The following is a 19,439-nucleotide window of genomic DNA, read 5'->3' as shown; positions in this document are numbered from 1 at the left end:
CCCTATCTGTTGGTCTAGGTACTACCTCCCACACATCATTCTACATTATTGAAGAATATTCCTCAACCATAGCATCTCGCCATACCTGATGTTCTATAGCTTCCTGATAGCTAGAAGGCTCACTATCTACCAACTGACTACCTAATGCCACATAGTCATTGAACTTGGTTGGTTGTCTTTGCTATCTAGTACTCTTCCTAGGAGCTCCCACAAACTCCTGAGTATCCCTTTGTGTATCTGGAACCACATGGTTCCTGCTGCCAACTGTAGAGGATGAAATGTCAACCTCTAAGTCTTCCAGATGCATTTCCTATTGCACCTGTTGCTCCATACTCTGTGAATCTTCACTAACTGAGTCTACACTCGTACCGATAACTGTACTTGAGCTTTGATGCCCTTGACTTGGTCTTGGAGCTTCTGTTGGCTGCTCACTCTGATCATCTGCTGGCAAATCTCTAGATCTCTTGAATGCCTTGTCCTCCATGAACTTGACATCCCATCTGACAATAACTCTTTTAGTCCCCGGAATGAAAATCCTGTATGCCTTTGAGGTATCACTGTACCCAAAAAAGTACCCCCTCTCTGCAGTCTAATCTAACTTTGTACGTGTATCTCCAGGAATATGACAATATGCCAAACTCCCAAATATCCTGAAGTGACTAACATCTGGCTTCTTCCCTGTGAAAGCCTCCTCTGGTGTCATCTTCCCTAGCACCTTGTGTGGAACTCTATTCTGAATGTAGACTGTTGTATTACACACCTCTGCCCATAAGTAACGGGGCATGTCCTGGTCATGTAGCATAGCTCTTGCTGCCTCCGATATAGAATGGTTCTTCCTCTTAGCAAGTCCATTCTGCTGTGGATTGTAAGGAATAGTCCATTCTCTCTTGATTCCTTCTCTGGTGCAGAACTCCTGGAAGACATTTCCTTTGTACTCGCCTCCATTGTCTGACCGAAGAACCTTTATCTTCTTTCCTGTCGAGTTCTCCACAAGAGCCTTGAACTCTTGGAATCGACTGAAAACCTCATCTTTAGTCTTCAAGAAGTATATCCAGGTCTTTCTAGAGAATTCATCAATAAAAATAACATAGTACTCATATCCTCTGATAGATTTCGTTGACATTGGTCCACAAACATCAGAATGTACTAGATCAAGAACACCCTTAGATTTGGTGTCACTCCTTGGAAAAGATGCTTTCGCAAACTTCCCCGAGACACATCCCTTACATACATCGTCATGCTCTGTGCTCACCTCTGGAACACCTGTCACGGTCTCACGAAGCAATCTAAGTGCTCCATGATGAATATGGCCCAACCTCCTATGCCATAGCTCTCAAGGATCTCTAGGATTATTGTTGCTCATAAGTGCCTTAGGAGTATCAAACTGCAATCTATAAAGGCGACCACTCCTAACTCCAATAGTTATGGGTGATTTCCAATTTTTGTGCTTAATCAACACATGTGTCCCTCTAAAGAGTACATTATACCCCTTATCCTGAAGAACAGATACAGAAATCAAATTCATACCTAAGCCTGGCACATATAACACATCATGAAGAGGAATTATCTTTCCATTCTCCCTCTGAAACTGAACAGTCCCTTTCCCAATAGGGTTGAGTTTGGACAAGTTTCCCATAGAAATCTGGATGTTGGTGTCCTCCTCCTTGTAACTGGAGAAGTACTCTCTAACTCCTATCATAAGAAATGGCGCCCCACTATCTATATACCAAACACACTGTGAGGTTGAGCTAACCATACAAGCTATGAGTGCAAACTCATCTTCCATTCTGCTGGAGAGTTCTTCTGCACTTGCTGAAGCTGCCACCTACTTCTTACCCTTTTTCCTCTCTGGGCAATCACTGACATAGTGGCCAAACTCGTGACATCCAAAGCACTTGACCTTAGAAAGGTCCTTCTTCTTCTTTTCACTTTGTGAATTTGATCATTTGCTAGATCCCTTCTTTGCTTTCCCTTTACCCGCTAGGGCAACATTTTCTTGTTCCACCTCATTTTTCTAACTCTTGTTGGCCCCATTGACAAGACTTAGTCTAAAATCCTCCTGAGTGAAATCAGTCCATAGTCGATCCCAACTCGGTAAAGTATCTCGTCCACTGACAACTTGAACAAAGACACTCCATTGTTTAGTAAACCCATTTAGGGCTATTCTCGCTAGCTCATCATCACTAGGGCTATCTCCAATAGTTGCTAACTCATCCTTGACAAGTTTGAGCCTGGTGAGGTAACTTGTGACATCTTCTCCCTGATTCATCCGGGTATTCTTTAGCTTCTCTCTAAGAATCAACTTCCTGTTAGTGGTAGCATTCTGGTACAAATTTAGAATGGTGTCCCACATCTTCTTTGTTGTATCTAGCTCCGAGATATATGGAACAATATGATCCTTGACACCATCAAGGATAATCCTCCTCACTTTGGCATCGTCCTTCCTATATGCTGCAAGCTATGTTGCATCCGTTGGTATAGGTACACCACTGGTAGCATAAACCTTGATACCATTCTCTTCCAACAATAAAGAAATTCTGGCCTTCCAGACACCAAAATTTGAGGCACCATCCAATCTATCCTGATCTCTCAAACCAGCTGAAGCCATCTCAAGGGTTTAAAGAAATAATAAATCTAAAGAGATCAAAATTTCTTTCTTAGGGAAAAACTCTTCTACCCTTAACAATGCTCTGATACCATGTGAAAAATCTAACTATTGCAGTCACTGATTATTAATCTCCTATAGTAAACGATTACTAAACTGCTGAAAATAAATTCTCAACTAATATCGAAAAATAACACAACTGCAACTTCACTTATAAAATATGGAAAGAAATGCGCAACACAATGAACACAATATTTTTTAGACAAATTGTCCCTGGAGAAACCCCTAAGGGAAAACTAGTTCTACAGATGAGGAATTATATTAAACTTCAGCAAATCAAGAGATACAAAATTCCTTGCCTCTCACTAGCAGAACTCCGACAACCTCCTAATTTCTCCCGTTGATATTCCCCACTGCTATCCCCACGCTAACACTGCGCCCTTGCTAACACTGCAAGACTGTTTGCTAACACTGCAAACTACTTCACAAAAGCTTCTTTCTTGCGCTAACACTGCGCCCTTGCTAACACTGCAAGACTGTTTGCTAACACTGCAAACTGCTTCACCAAAGCTTCTTCTCATCCAAATGACCCAATGACCCCTTTCTATACTACTCCTATTGGTAAACCAATGACCGAGATTAAATCTAACCAATGGCTGAGATTAAGACAACTCAACAGCCAATAATAGAATTGGTTGCAAAGTGTCCAAAAGGAATCACTAAAATTAGTAAATAATAACCATTTACTGATTTTTGGCAAGTGGACAAACAGCTGTCCAAACCACCCATAAATACAACCGCTATTCATAGATAAGGACGAACAGCTGTCCAAGCTACCCATAAATAGTGCTGCTATTTCCGGGTCAGAAATAACAGCTGTCCAACTAACAATAATTAACATAGATTTTTTCTTTGATATTAAAAAACTCCACAATGTTCTTGGTGCAAGAAAATAAAGAAAAATTCTATTTTTGTTCTCTTCTTTCAAAATTTGAATTGCTAGAAATATTGATCCTCTTTGTAGTAAGCATTTTCATGGTGTTGTGCAGATGTTTATGAATATTTGGATCAACATTGTGCTACTGGTAATTCTCAAGCATAGATTTTGATTGTTGTTACTAGCAGTTTAAGTTAGTTCAAAAAAGCTTTGAAGTTGTCTGGTGCATTCATCATCAATGGTTTTCTATTGATCTTTTGAAGTTTGATTTCATTTTTATTTTAAAAAAATTTAAATTATATCTACGAGGGAGTTGCCCCTCTAAATGTAGAGGAAGGCCACGTATCAAGGGCCTATCCAACTACTGTGAACAAGTTTTCCAAATACACACTATTGGGCCATTTTCAAGTGACGAATATGTTTACCAACAAAACTGAATCATTATTAGTTGTTGAAGCTATGTTTATTTATTATTTGATGCAGCCCCATGGCAATAGTTCTCTACCTCTGAAGGAACTAAAAGGGCTTTCATTTAATGCCAGTCACTATAAGGAAATCTCCCAAACTCCTTGGACTCTTTTGTTGAAAATCCTTAAAAATGGGGCAAAGAAGGGAAATCTTCCATTTTTTGACCCATTTCTTATTACTAGTCATCTCCCATTTCCCCTCCCAATAATTCATTCTTATCATTTTGACCAATAACATTTATATAGAAGCTCGTTAGGCCATCTTCCTTTGAACAAATTTAATTTCTTTATAACTCTCAAATTTAATCCTTTATGAAGGATCTCATTCTCATGCTTAAAATCATATTTATGCCTCTATAGATTGAAAAATAGCATTGAATAAGTAACTTGAGTACAACCCCTACTAAGGATTAAAAGTAATAAAAATAGAACTAATAATAAATTCATTTTTTGTATATTATATTTTTAATTTAAAAAATGCTACTAATTTAGTAATTAAATGAAATATAATTTTAATTTGATTAATTTATCATGTCTTATTAATAGAATCACATTTAATATTTAATTATATAATGATAATAAGAAATTTAAGATTTATAAAAATTCATATTGAGTTTAAATAATTTAATATATTTTATATTCCTAATTTCCTATAATATATAATTATACAATTCTAAATATAGTTTACTTTCAAGTATAAATATAACTTGTGAAAAAAATATTAAAAAGATATTATAATTTTATTTTAGCTTAAAATATTACTTATAATATTAAGTACATATATCTATCCAAAAAAAAATTTAATTATTTTACTTTTATATCTTATATGAAATTATGGATAAAATCATATATTGACATTTATAGGAAAAAATATTATAATAAAATAGAATATTTATTTAATAACTTTTATAATATATTGTGATGAATGTTTTAAAGTTTAATATTTTTAAATACATATTTAATATATAATAGAATTATTATTTTTAAATATTAAAGAACAAAATATATTTATTATTATTATAAATAATAATAATAGTCAAAAATATAATAATATAATTAGTCAAAAAATAATAACAATAATTAAAATGATCCATATATAATTTTTATTCCAAAATTTTTATTAGAATCAATCTATTTGTTACCAAATTAAATAAATTTTACATATTAATAATCAATTTGCTTAGTGTGATAGTATTTGAATATATTAGATTAATCACATAAAAAATTAAATAAATTTCTTTTTCTTAATGATTAGTTTATATATTTATGTTAATTAAAGATGCTTCAATAAACAAAGAGTTAGATAGTTTTATATACCTATAGTGATTGATAAACCGTATTCATAGGGATTGGTAAATCATATGCAGTAATGCCATATTCTGAGCTAAGATATCAAAGTTGAATAAAGATCTCAGAATTGAAAACATATATAAATATACACGATCTAATTTAGAAGATAGTAAAAAGACAATAACATAAATTGACAAGAGGAAGGATGAACAAGTACATGTCAAGAGTGCATGGTGAAATTGATCTCAGAATGATGTCAACAGGGACCAGCAAAGTATGTTAGATTTCCCGTTTCACCAGATCTGGGCCGGCAAAGAATGTTTTAAAATATTAAGTGTACATTGTCTGATTTGATCGGATCTGAAGGAGATTTTGGCCTTGCTTAGATGAGATTCGGCTCCCTTGCCCGGTTATAAAATTGTCTCAATTTTATAAGTCATGGTTAATTTTTGAAACTTTCCTAGTTTTAAGCTTTAAATTGGCCATTTTATCTCCAAATCTTTGTGAGTTTTTAAATCTTCATGTCTCCGGTTCATTCCCAGCTCCGCACAACACTTGAAATTTTTAAAATTTGACTTCTGAGCCTCAGATTATTGCAGATTAATGGAGAGACACAAAATACGTGTTTTCAAGTCTATCATTAACTATTAACCTCTCAAAAGATTAATGATAACCCCCAAAAACTCATTTCTCTTAAACTCTCAAAAGGTTAATATTAGCTCCGAAAAACACGTTTTTCCTAACCTCTATGAAATAGTTATTAACCTGTTTGAAATTCCAAATCAGACATCAAAATGGTTCGAAATAGAAAATGGGGGTGATAAAGTTATCTTGGCTGAGCACAACGTCAAAGTTGAGGAAGATGCAGGCATCCCATCATTTTAACAAAAGAAAGAATCAGACTCTTTAAAATCTCAGGCACAAGATGGTGGAAATATTTCTTTGTGATGATTACAGTATATGCATCGAAATGATTAATTGACGAAGACAGTATTCAGGAAGGCTAAATGTGTATATCAAGAAACTCATCTGTGATCAAAGCCAAACCTCCTTCGGTATCTCAATTCAATAAACAAAAGCTTGGAAAATCATTGGTACCTAATAAAAGTTGAATTGCAAGATGCTCGTGAGGAATGAAATAGTGTGAAATGGGATGAACATGCGCGAAAACTAGCATATGCTACAATGTCAATTTTACTTGCATGAAACAAGCATATCGATCATAGAACTTTTATCTGTAAAATAAATGATTACTGGTGTAACCTGAGGCAACCCTGTTCAATTCCCATATTCGCCAAAATTTCTCTGGCAGTTTATGAAGCATCATGGTGATTTAGGTGTGAATGAAAGATAATCAAGTCAAAGAAGTTAAGAGCAAATACCAATAGGTGTAGTTGAGAAAGAATCCGGCGTATTTGACAAAATTCCCCTTCTGAATTAACGGCTCTGACTCCATTAGTTTAGTCAGATCTTTCACTGACCACCCTTCCCCTCTCAATATCATTGAACATACCCGTAGCTCCTTAGAATGATGTGTGTGTATTCAATCAGGTATATCAAAAAGGAACATTGTGGGGAGAAGCACATAACCATATGATAATCACACGACAGTATTAGAATTGAAACATTTAAGTGGTCAACCAACTGGTGTAGCGCGAAGTTTGAAGTCTTGCAAATATTCTTTTCAAATGTCAATCTTGTGAGCACTATACCTGGCTGTAGCACATAACTTATTTGACAAAATGTTCAAAAGTCCCCAACCTCACGCCATGTCTTTGAACCACTGTTATGGCTAATTAGTGGCAACAACATTGCTTACTACATTAGGGTTCTGCCATACATGAGAGTGTTGTGGCCTATAAAAAGAAGTGTATGTTCCTTTCTATGTAAGTAGGTGCATCTGCAATATAAATGGATGAAACAAGTCAATCAAGGGTGATGTACAGTAAGTGTTGAAAGAATGTCTCATGAAAATGAGATTCTGCGATCATTGTTAGATCGAACTGGACTCACAAACAAGAGGCAAACAATAAAGATTCTGGTAGCCAATGGGGATTCCTTGACAGGTGAGAATAGAAAGATCACAAAAGACATCGTGTGGCTTCTCTGGCACGATTGTGCATACACAAGCATACCCCAATCGGTGTAAATGTGAGAATTATGCATGTTATTGGGTCCTTCAATAAAATATGGACTACTAAAGTAAAGCAACCAATACAGTTGAGGGACCTGGTTATTTTAGGTAGCATCGAAATGTTTCCAAAATCTTTAGGGCAATTGCACCAGCTAAAAAATATTGTGGTGGATGGATGTCTTCACACGAGCTTAGAAGCTTTGCCAAAAGAGTTTTGTAATCTTCAATCATTGAGAACTTCTTACAAGCAGGAATTCCAACAAGATATTCTTATCGTTAGATAAAAAGGTACACCAAAAGTTTTGCAATTAAACTTGGTCAAAGAGGCTTTGGTACAGTTTTCAAAGGTGATCTTACCAATGGATGTATGATTGCTATTAAGACACTTGATAAATCTAAACAAAGCCAAATTCAATTTTTGAATGAAGCGGCTGCCATTGGAAGGATCCACCACTTACAAATTGTCAGACTCCAAGGGTATTGCTTGGAAGGGTCTAAAAGAGCTTTGATTTATGAGTTCATCATCAAAGGTTCTCTTGAAAAATATATCCATGAAGATGATCAAAATGTATTGAATTGAAAACAATGGCACCGTAGTGTAATGGATACAGCTCATGGGATTGCATATCTACATGATGAATGTTGAAATAGGATATTGCACTGTGACATAAAACCTCATAATGTATTACTAGATGCCAATTTCTCCCCAAATGTTGCAAATTTGGGTTTGACAAAATTAACAGATAAAGAAGAAAGCCATGTTTCTCTGACAAGCACTAGAGGAACTCCTAGCTACGTGCCTCTAAAGGTGTGGTCTAGAAGCAATTGACCCATGACTAACAAATTAGATGTCTATAGCTATGGTATGTTGCTAATGGAAATGGTGAGTGGAAGAGAGAATTTTGATATCAGAGAAAGCAGATCCAACAAATTTTATTATCTAGAATGGGCATTCAAACAGATGGATATGATAATTGCTCATCAAAATCAGTCCCAAAGGATTGAAAATTTTATAATCTACATCAACAAGAAGACAAGGTTGTAGTATCACTATCAAGACTACAGTCAATGCATGAGCAATTGATGTTGTGAATAATTGTTTCTTTGTCAAACTTGGTGATGATCATGAAGAAGAGTCTGTATCAAATAGCTCAACAAATCAATGATTCGACTATCTGAAGACATGTTCCAAGCCATACATTTCGATTAGTGGTCATTGTCATTTAAGGTTAATTTTTTTGAGGTTAATTACCCTCACCCAAATCACATATTTGGGAGGTGTTTATTAACCACGAAGAGGTAGTTATTAACCTCTATGTCTATATAAGGACTCCTTTTTGCTTTGTAAAGGGGCACTTTTTGGTTTTAAAAATAAGGGAACACTATGCTGAAATTTTGATTTAGAGATAAATTTTGGAAAGTATGTACACTTTTTATCTCTAAAATAAAAAATAAAAATTTCTTTTTTCTTCTTGGTGCAAGGAAATGAAATGAGGTGTGCTTTGGATTTCTTATTCTAAAATTAAAATTGTTATCTATTGTAGTAAAAATTCTCATGGTATTGTGCAAGTGTTTATCAATAATAAATGTGTTTGGTAATACTGGTTGCTTTCAAGCATAGTTCTTGATCACCTTTGTTGTCATTCTCATTTACCTAAGAAGGTTGTGAGGGTGTGTGGTGCATTCATCCTGAATGGCTTTCTCTTGATCTTTGAAGTTTTAGATTCTTTATTTGAAAACCCTATAAAAATTATATCATACGAGGGAGTTGCCCCTCTAAATGTAGAGGAAGGCTACACACTAAGGGCCTATCCAACTATTGTGAATAGTTTGCCACACACTCCGTTGGGAAAATTCTACTATGACAAATCTGTTTACCAACAGATTTTTGGTGACTTTGCTGGGGAGACTGAATGAGAGAAGATTGACAGTCGCCTATAATGAAGCACAATGGTGCTACCACATGAGAACATTTTTCCTATTCTCCAGCCAAACCTTGGCTTCCAAGACACCCAAGAGGATATCATCTCAAACTTGAACACTCTAGCTTGGAGGTGTAGACAAAGTGCACAGTAATATCACCAAGTAAACCAAGTTCTTGAAGAAGAAGAAGAAGAGTTTGGGGAAACCTTGCGAAGGGCTCCTATTCGTCAGAACATTTTAGTTGTTGAAAGAATAGTGGTGATTCCAAGAAGAAATAGGCAAAATCTTGGTCACATTCAAGGGAAAATAAATAACAACCACTAAGTTGGCTAATAAACCATACACCCAGGTAGATAGAAAAAAGGGTCTAGTAGACAAAGATTTTGAAGCCCTTCAGAAGTTAGATTTCAAGCCAGTTACTCCTAAGAAGAAGAAAAAGATCAAGTCTGTTAGTAGGTCTTCTTCACCAACTAAGGCTATTGTTTCTCCTATGGCCTTTCAAGCTTTGATTCTGCCAAGTACTCTCATACCTCTAGCTATAAATGTGTAGCCCTTGAATATCATTCTTCGGACTATGGCACTGTTGTCACTTAGGTTTGCACCCTTGTCCAAGGCATATGCACGAGGACAACCTAGTCAAACATGGAAACAACCTCCAAGCTGTGAGACTTGAACTGCAAGGTTGAGTCTCCAGAGAAGGCTGGCTTCCTCTTACTATCAGGGTGCACCTAACTACTCTTAGAGAGAAAAAGGGAGAAAGAGAGCACGAAAGAAAATCTACCTAGTTCTAATCTAAGGAGGTGATGCACCAAAACAGAGTGTTCAGACCAATTCTCTACCCATACATGCGCTACTGAACTAGAATGAAACTAAGGATATACACATCCAGACTTGCTTTCATCAAATAACCACATGCAGATCAAAAAACTAGGATGAAGGACATAAGAAAGAAGTTCACTTATATATCATTCACAAGCCAACAGAGATACAGTCATGCGAATTACAGATTTCCATAAAATAATGGCATAGGCAAGGAATTCTTGCACTTTAATACCAATGGCTGAAGGAGATAAATGGAGAATTAGACAGTTCAGAGGTACAAGGGTATTCACACAAGAATTGCAGAGCAAAACTAGAGGAAAAATCAGAGAGAAAATTCCCCTACAAAAACTACAAAATCTGCCTTTATAGTTCAGGCATAACTAAGATCTTTTGCCGCTAAAGTGACCCTGGAGCTACCTGCCATTAAGTCCCGCAGAGGACAATCATGGAAATCTGAGGAAAATCTGATCTTTGTTGCAACAAGTTTCTAAGAGGACTAAAAATGGTGACATAACTACGCTCTGGCCCGATAGATGGATCGACTAAGATGGTGGAGTGTTCTTCCTATATTTCGCATTCATTTCTGGTGGTTTTGGATCGATCATGAAGATCAGATCGTACAAAAAAATAGATCACCTTCATTTTTTGGTTCATGAATCAACGGGGGGCCAGAGGGTCAACCTAGTTTCACAAGTCAACTGGGCCATGTGGGCCAATCACTTCTTTTTGTTCTGCCACCTAGGAAGTCCTCTGTGGTTGACCTCCTTTTCTTGAACTAACCCCACCACCCTTCAAACTATTATCATTAACTGTAGCGATCACACTAACTGCCAGCTGTCAACTGCCAACTTTAGCTGAGCCAGCAAGACATGTGTCAACAAGGCATTGTGTTGCCATTGTAAAGATCGTGCAACTTCACCATGGCGACATGGCACCTTCCGTCGATTTTTCTTGATCTGGCGGCAGGCAATAGATATTACTCCTTAGTGCATCGATCAATAGAAACTGGCCACGTATTGCTGTCTGTATTTCCTACATCTCTAACCCTGGACCCACGAGGACACGTGTCCTCCAAGCACCATGTCACTAACATAAAACTCATGCAGCTTATCCATAGTGCAATGGCACCTCTTGTTGATTTTTGCAGATCTGACGATGGAGAAGTTAAGCTTTTCTTGCACTGGCGACGTTGAAGATTTGGTCCCATGTGCTGACTATATTCTGACCTGGCATACATGGTTGTTCCCCATTGGACTAATGAACCACCACCTTGGTCTGACAAGGCACCAACCTGGAGGGTCCGTACTTCTTTGACCCTACTAAGGGACACATGGCGCTCAGGCGCTATGTCACTGTCGTAAATCTTGCACAGCTTTTCCATAGCACGATGGCGCCCATCGTAGATCAATTTCAATCTGACGATCAAAACCACTGTGTAATCTACACATCCTTCCCTTTGAAAATCGTTGGGCCCATGAACCACATATGTTCTCACTCATACACTTGGCACCTCCCTATTAGCCTGTGAACCACATATTCGCCTGGCCTGCCACAAACATTTTTCGGTGATGTAACCTGCCCGCCGTGAAACTTTCTCCGTCGGGCGCTATGTCGCTATGAAGATTTTTCGGCCAACACATGATAGCGACATAGCACCCACGGTATCGTGGAACTTTTCCAACCCACCGAAACATGTTTTCCCAGCCCGTTGGACCCATCGGACACGTGGCATTAGGGCACCATGTCGCGAACGTAAAACTCGCGCAGCTTCCGATGGCAAGATAGCGCCAACCGTAGATCTTCATCGGATCTAATGATTACGAACTTGCAGACCACAAAATATATCATAAGGCTTGGCATTAAAATAGTATTATCTTTGGGAATTAGCCGTTGGACAAGCTGAACATTTGAAATTTAAATCTTTGGCGGGTGAAAAAATGATAACATTTTTGGCGACTCACAAGGGACATGAGCCTGTTCGATGCATGACCAATTGCCTATAAAAATCCATTGGGTCACAGGGTCGAAAAAGTATGAATCTGAGAACTGAAAAACCCTAACCCTTCTACGAGGAGATCAAAACATTGAAAACCCTAGCTCTACAACTGCAACTGGAAACAAAAAACAAAACTTCCTCTGCAACCTGAGACACCTCAAAATCCGCTACCTCATAGGGAGATGGTTGTGCCCACGCACTTCGTGAAAAGCAAGAAACAACAGAAAAGAAACTAAACTACCTATATACAGGAACTCAACCCTCATCAAAAACAAGCTTTAAGATAAATCCTATTGACTGGAATGGGCAAAACCTCACCATTGGGTCTGCTCAACTGAAATGCATTAGCCTGTTTGCAACTGGCAATCAGATAGGGGCCACTCCATAGTGCATCAAATTTGGAATGTCTTCATGGTTTTTCTCTGTCAGAATCCCACTTTAGAACTAAATCTCCCTCTCTAAAGCTTCTGACCCTAGCCTTCTTATCAAAACTCCTTTTCATCTGCTACTGATGTATCTCTAGGGTTTGCATAGCTTTATTTCTCTTTTCTTCTAGTTCAATCAGCTCTGCCATTCTTATTGACATGGCACTATCCTCCATCAATTCCAGCTGATAAGCCAACTCCAAGGATGGGAATTCCAATGAAATTGGGAGTCTGGCCTCCCTACCATATACCAATACAAAAGGTGAATTCCCAACAGATCTCTTGGGTGTTATCTTATCAGCCCACAGAGCAGTCCTTAATTTCTTATGCCAGACCCTTTGATTGTCTTCTATTGTCCTCTTCATGATTCTGATCAGATTCTTGTTGGAAGACTTAGCCAAACCATTACCTTGGGGATAGTAATTTGATGATGTGCTTAGGTAAATATTATGATTCATTACCAATGCACAAATCTGGGTTCCAACAAAAGACTTATCATTATTCGAGGTGATAGTAGAAGGAGCACCAAACCTAGATACAATTCCATCAAGGAATTCAATAACTGATGATTCTGTGGAATCCTTCAGGGCAACTGCCTTTGTCCATCTAGTGAAATAATCAATAGCGGCCAAAATCCATTTATGACCTACACTAGATGGAGGATTAATGGGGTCTATAAAATTCAACCCCCACTGGGTAAAAGGCTGATCCACCTGAATAGGACGAAGGGGGAGAGCTGCTAGCCTCTGTTTACTTAAAAAGAAAGCACACTTCTCACATTTTCTCACATATCCATAACAATCATGGAACAGAGATGGCCAATAATAACCAGCCCTCATGATCTTCATGGCAGTTGTTCCTGCAGAGAAATGGCCACCATCAGGGCCATCATGAAGTTCCTTAATCATCCTCTCAGCCTAATCCACTTCAATGCATCTCAATAGGGTCCCATTAAAATCTCTTCTAAATAGGATTCCATCAATTACAACATAGGGAATGGACCATAGTCTATATTGTCTTCTTTTAGCTCGGTCCAATCCCTGAGGGTATCCATTCCCTAATAAGAAGCTCTTCATGTCATTTATCCAGCTCCTTGGACCATTAGCATTTCTTTCCTCCTCCTGCTCTATGATTACCATAGCAGCCTCTTCATCTGAATCCTAGCCTGATATCATTTCTTTGCACAATCCTCTCCCTCTTACTAGCTTGGTAATCTGAATATCAACATCATATTCCATTACCCTAGTGATCCATCCAGCTCTCTTTTCACTGATATCCTTGCTTAACAGGAAGTCTTTTACACTAGCATGGGGCACAAACAAATGGATCCTATTGTGGGATAAGAGGTGCTTAAATTTCTTCAAGGCTCTGATGACCACAAGGGCCTGCTTCTCTAAAAAGTTGTACTTATCTTCATATTCCTTGAGCCCTTCACTAAAGAAGTCTATGGGCTGCTCCTCATCCTTGTCATTTGTTTGAGTCAAGACAACAGAGATACTTGACTCACCACTTAAAGTGTAGAGGATGAAATCTTTCTCAAAATTTGGGTTTATGAGAGTAGGGGTTGAGGCTATGGCTGTCTTGATCTCTTCAAAACTCTCCTTCCCTTCCTTGGTCCATGAGAAGACCATACCTTTCTTAAGCATAGCTGTAAGAGGTTTCACCATGGTAGCAAGATTAGGAATAAACCTTCTTACAAAATTTATTCTACCAAGGAAACTTTGCAGCCCCTTCTTGTGTTTAGGAAGAGGAAGGGCAAGTATTGCCTTTGTTCTTTCTGGATCAATGGTCAGCCCATCCTTAGATACAATGTGTCCCAATAATTTTCCTTGGCTTGTAGCAAAGACACACTTGGCTGGGTTAAGGGAAACCCCAAAATCTCTACATCTTAGAAATACCTGTCTTAGATGATCAAAATGATCTTCTACATTTTTTGAATATATAGTTATATCATCAAGGTATACTAAGACGAATTTGTCAATTAAATTTTTAAAGGCCATCTCCATTGCCTTCTGAAATGTGGCACCTGCATTTGTTAGTCCAAATGGCATCTTGCAATAAGCATAGGTGCCCCATTTAGTAGTAAATGCAGTCTTATATCTGTTAGATTCTTTAACCAACACTTGGTTATAACCAGAAAATCCATCAAGAAAAGAGAATCTCCTTGAACCACTGACCTTGGATATAATTTGCTCCATGGAAGAGGGACGATGGTGATCTTTAAGAGAAGCCTGATTAAGATCCCTAAAGTCCACACACAATCTAATTTCTCCATTTTTCTTCCTAATAGGGACTAGGTTAGCTACCCATGATGAGTGTTTGATAGGAAATATTATATTAGCCTCTATCAACTTGGATTGTTCTTTTCTCATTAGAGGTTCAATCTTAGGATTCACTGGCCTCTATTTTTTCCTTACTGGTTTGGCCTTATCAATTAAATCTATGGTATGCTGAAACAAACTAGGGTCAAACCCTTTTAAATCATCATATTTCTAAAAAAATACATCATTAAATTCTTGACATAACTGAATGAAGTTTTCTTGCTCAGTTTTAGAACATACCTTCCCCATATTCAGAGATTTTCCATCAGCAATTGTAACTGGGGCATGATCATCCTTTTCTATAGCTAGATTCATCCCTTTGCCTCTTGTTTGATCATCAGGATTAAAGACACTCTCCAAGGTAATGAGACCCTTGGGAAACTTGTTAGAACTGAGATGAATGATCTGATCACCATACTGGTCTTGCAGTCTTGATTGGTTTCTATCTGAGAATTCTACCTCATTCTGCAAGAAACTCACAATTTTCTCATCAGAATCAAACACCTGCCAATGAGTGTTGTTGTCAGGGATGGCAAGCCTCACTACCACCTTTATTTGTTGCTTCTTTTCTTCCTCAAGATTCCCTGGTACATCATAAGCTACACCCACTACTGCAAGTCTATCAACATGTCTATTTTCTTTCCTAGGAATGCTCTGAATATTAAATGCATTGAAGCCCTCAAGAAAATCCCAAACTCTGTGTTTGTAAGACTTGAGCAGGCTATTTTTGGTGATATTCTGGTTTCTCACTTGGTTAACTACTAACTCACTATCCCCATATACACTCAAGGCTTGAATTCCTCTCTTTTGGGCAAGTAAGAGACCTTGAATCGAAGATTCATACTCAGCCACATTATTAGTGCAACTGAATTGGAGCCTAAAGGAGAAGTAGTATCTTAGTTGTGTAGGAGAGATCAGCATAACACCAGCCCCTGATCCATTAATATTTCTTAAGCCATCAAAGTACATACTCCATGTTTCATTTATATCATCATTAGTCCCGATAAGGTCAGGAACTTGAGCATCTTTCTCTATTATGCAATATGTACTAAGGCCTGTCTCAAGAGTCTCTAACATAGGCTCAAATTGATATGCATTTTCCCACTCATCCAAGACTAAATTAGGAATCTCTGCTGTGGAAGTGGCAGGCTTGTTTACTATGTCATTTTCATCCATCTCTAGAATAGGGCAATTCATGTTGATGGGATTGGGGTGGTAAGATTCAGTGTGATGAAGGGCTTGAGTTTCTGCTCTAATTGATGCATTGGCTCCATATCTGGTCTTAAATGGCATATATGACCAATTAGCAGATATGAATCCACCAATTTGAGCAGTGAAGTCTCTTGAAAGACAGATAGCAAAATAGGGCTTGACTTTAGCAACAGATATGTCTTGAATCATAGTGCAACCGGGCATGAATGTAGGGCCATCTCCACATTCCTAAGGATATCTACAGTTTTGACAGTACTACCATCTAATTGTAACACATCCCTAACAATGGGCTCATATTTCATTCCTAAAGCATCAACAACACACCTAGGCATTACTGAGCTACTAGCCCTTGAATCTATCATGCAATTGTGGACTAATTTGCCCCCTATAATTAGAGAAACATAGAATGGAGGAGGTCTAACCTTTTTATTTGTCTCCACATCCCCTACTGGTTGTACTAGACTTGTGGCACTTGAAGTTGAGGCCTGCTTAGGAGAAGGAGGGGTAGTATGTTACATAGCTCTCTTCTTACTTCTTGTGTTATGAGCAACAGAATCCTAGTTTACATTACAGTGCTCCCTAGTCTGATGATTCATGAAAGAGCAGTCATCATGTCCTTGAATATATGAGGCCTCCTTGGGATGATCCTCCTTGTATGATTGATTTACTGCAAGTTCTTGGTCAGTTAGGGCCAAATAAGATTCTGCCTTCTGGCACATGCAATAGGTATAAGAATAGTTGCAGGAAGGACAGAAATCTTGATCTTGGGTCAAGTTATTTTGAGGGACTATAGCTCTGTTTTGATTTGATCTTGAAGCAGAAGCATGACTATTTTGCCTACCCTAATCAAAAGAGCTATTCCACTGATTAGGAGGCCTACCACCATTTGGAGCTTGATATTGCAATTGGGGAGCCTCGCCACTTTGAGCTTGTTGCCTTTCTAAGGCCACCACCTTGTTACTCATTTTTTGTATTATAGAGAAACTATCCTCTAATCTCTTTCCTTGGTCCTTCAACTCCCTCCCCTGCTCTTGCAATTTTTTATCCAAGGTCTTCTCTCTTTTATCTGTATTTAGCACTAGACCTTGGAGCATCTCTTTGAGTTCATCTATCCCATTTGAGGATGTGGAAGCTTGAGGGACTGGAGTAGGGGCTTGTGATGTAGAAATTGTAGGAAGAGGGGCCATTGCTAGTTGGTGGTTGGGAACATCAGGAAAGAAAGGCATAGGGGGCCTTGGAGCCAACTTTCTTCCTTGTATCAGGATGTTCTCAGCTTTTATGGCTATCTCATAGGCATTAGGCAAGGTATCTCCTCCCATAGTTTGGATTGTAGTGGCAATATCACTATTAAAAGCTCTAAGGTAATGCAAGAAGGCATTACCAGGGGTAGGTTTCACTGTAGTAGGTATTCTATCCCATGTCTTTTGAAATCTATAGTTAAAATCAGTCATACATTCATGGGGGGCCCTTTTTATAGTAGTCAACTGCTCTAAAAGTGATAGATGGTCACTCCTATCCTCAAAATATTTGCATAACCCTACTCCTAGTTCATCCTAATCAGTTATAGAACCATGAGCTAAGCCTCTATACCACTATAATGCTTTTCCTTTTAAAGATGAGGCTAGAAGTCTGATAGCAACATCATCCTCTGTAATACCATGAATGTTACAGACATTTGCTACTTCTTGGATATGCTCTAAGGGGGAGATGGAAGTTTCACTAGTAAAATTAGGTATAAATTTGAGTGCAGATACTGGTATATCATGTCTTCGGGCTAACAATAGAGGACTTCCACCATTAAAGGTGGCAAAAGCATGGACTCTTGGTTGTGCCATGTACACAAGTGTTCTATTGATGAGTGTTGATGGCAATCTAGGCTGAGTTTGAGGAACAAGAGGAGTAGAGACAGATCTTATAGGTATATCAACTGTTATTACACCCCTAACCGGTGATAATGAAGTTCTAATCCTCCTTCTTCTAGGATTTGAAAGAGAAAGCTCTTGATATTCAAATTTACCTCTAGAAGACGCCCTTGTTTCAGCTCTGGGCATGAATTGCTGCACTTTGGACTGGAACCAGATTTGTTGATGTTCAAAGTCGCCAAGTACTTTGAAGAATCAGCCTCTTGAAGGCTTGAATACTGAAGCCAACACTACCTCTTCAGCATTAATCTCTGAAACTCTTTCTTCTTGACACCAGTAGACTTTAAATCTTTAAAGGATGAGTCCCACTGGGCATGCCAAAAAATTTTTTTACTTAGGTTTGCACCCTTGTCCGAGGCCTATGTGCGAGGACAACCTAGTGAAACATGGAAACAACCTCCAAGATGTGGGACTTGAACTACGAGGTTGAGTCTCTAGAGAAGGCCGGCTTCCTCTTACTATCAGGGTGCACCTAACTACTCTTGGAGAGGAAAAGGGAGAAAGAGAGCACAAAAGAAAATCTACCTAGTTCTAATCTAAGGAGGTGATGCACCAAAATAGAGTGTTCGGACCAATTCTCTGCCCATACATGCGCTACTGAACCAGAATGAAACTAAGGATATACACATCCATACTTGCTTTCATCAAATAACCACATGTAGATCAGAAAACCAAGATGAATGACACAAGGAAGAAGTTCACTTATATATCTTTCACAGGCCAACAGAGATATAGTCATGTGAATTATAGATTTCCACAAAACAATGGCACAGGCAAGGAATTCTTGCACTTTAATACCAATGGCTGAAGGAGATAAATGGAGAATCAGACAGCTCAGAGGTACAGGGGAATTCACACAAGAATTGTAGAGCAAAACCAGAGGGAAAATCAGAGAGAAAATTCCCCTACAAAAACTACAAAATATGCCTTTATAGTTTAGGCATAACTGAGATCTTTTGCCACTGAAGTGACCCTGCAGCTACCTGCCATTAAGTCCCGCAGAGGACAATGATGGAAATCTGAGGAAAAGCTGATCTTTGTTGCAACAGGTGTCTACGAGGATTGAAAACGATGACATAACTGCACTCTGACCCGATAGATGGATCGACTGAGATGGTGGAGTATTCTTCCTATATTTCGCATTCATTTTTGGTGGTTTTGGATCAATCATGAAGATCAGATCGCACAACAAAATAGATCACCTTCATTTTTTGGTTCATGAATCAACGAGGGGTCAGAGGGTCAACCTAGTTTCACAAGCCAACTGGGCCATGTGGGCCAATCACTTCTTTTCGTTCTGCCACTTGGGAAGTCCTCTGTGGTTGACCTCCTTTTTTTGAACTAACTGCGCCACCCTTCAAACTGTTATTGTTAATTGTAGCGAT

Source organism: Cupressus sempervirens, chromosome 10 (genome assembly GCF_028749045.1).
Source record: "Cupressus sempervirens isolate cs-2001-9-10 chromosome 10, ASM2874904v1, whole genome shotgun sequence".
Taxonomy (NCBI): domain Eukaryota; kingdom Viridiplantae; phylum Streptophyta; class Pinopsida; order Cupressales; family Cupressaceae; genus Cupressus; species Cupressus sempervirens.
Note: the sequence above shows the minus strand (reverse complement) of the source record.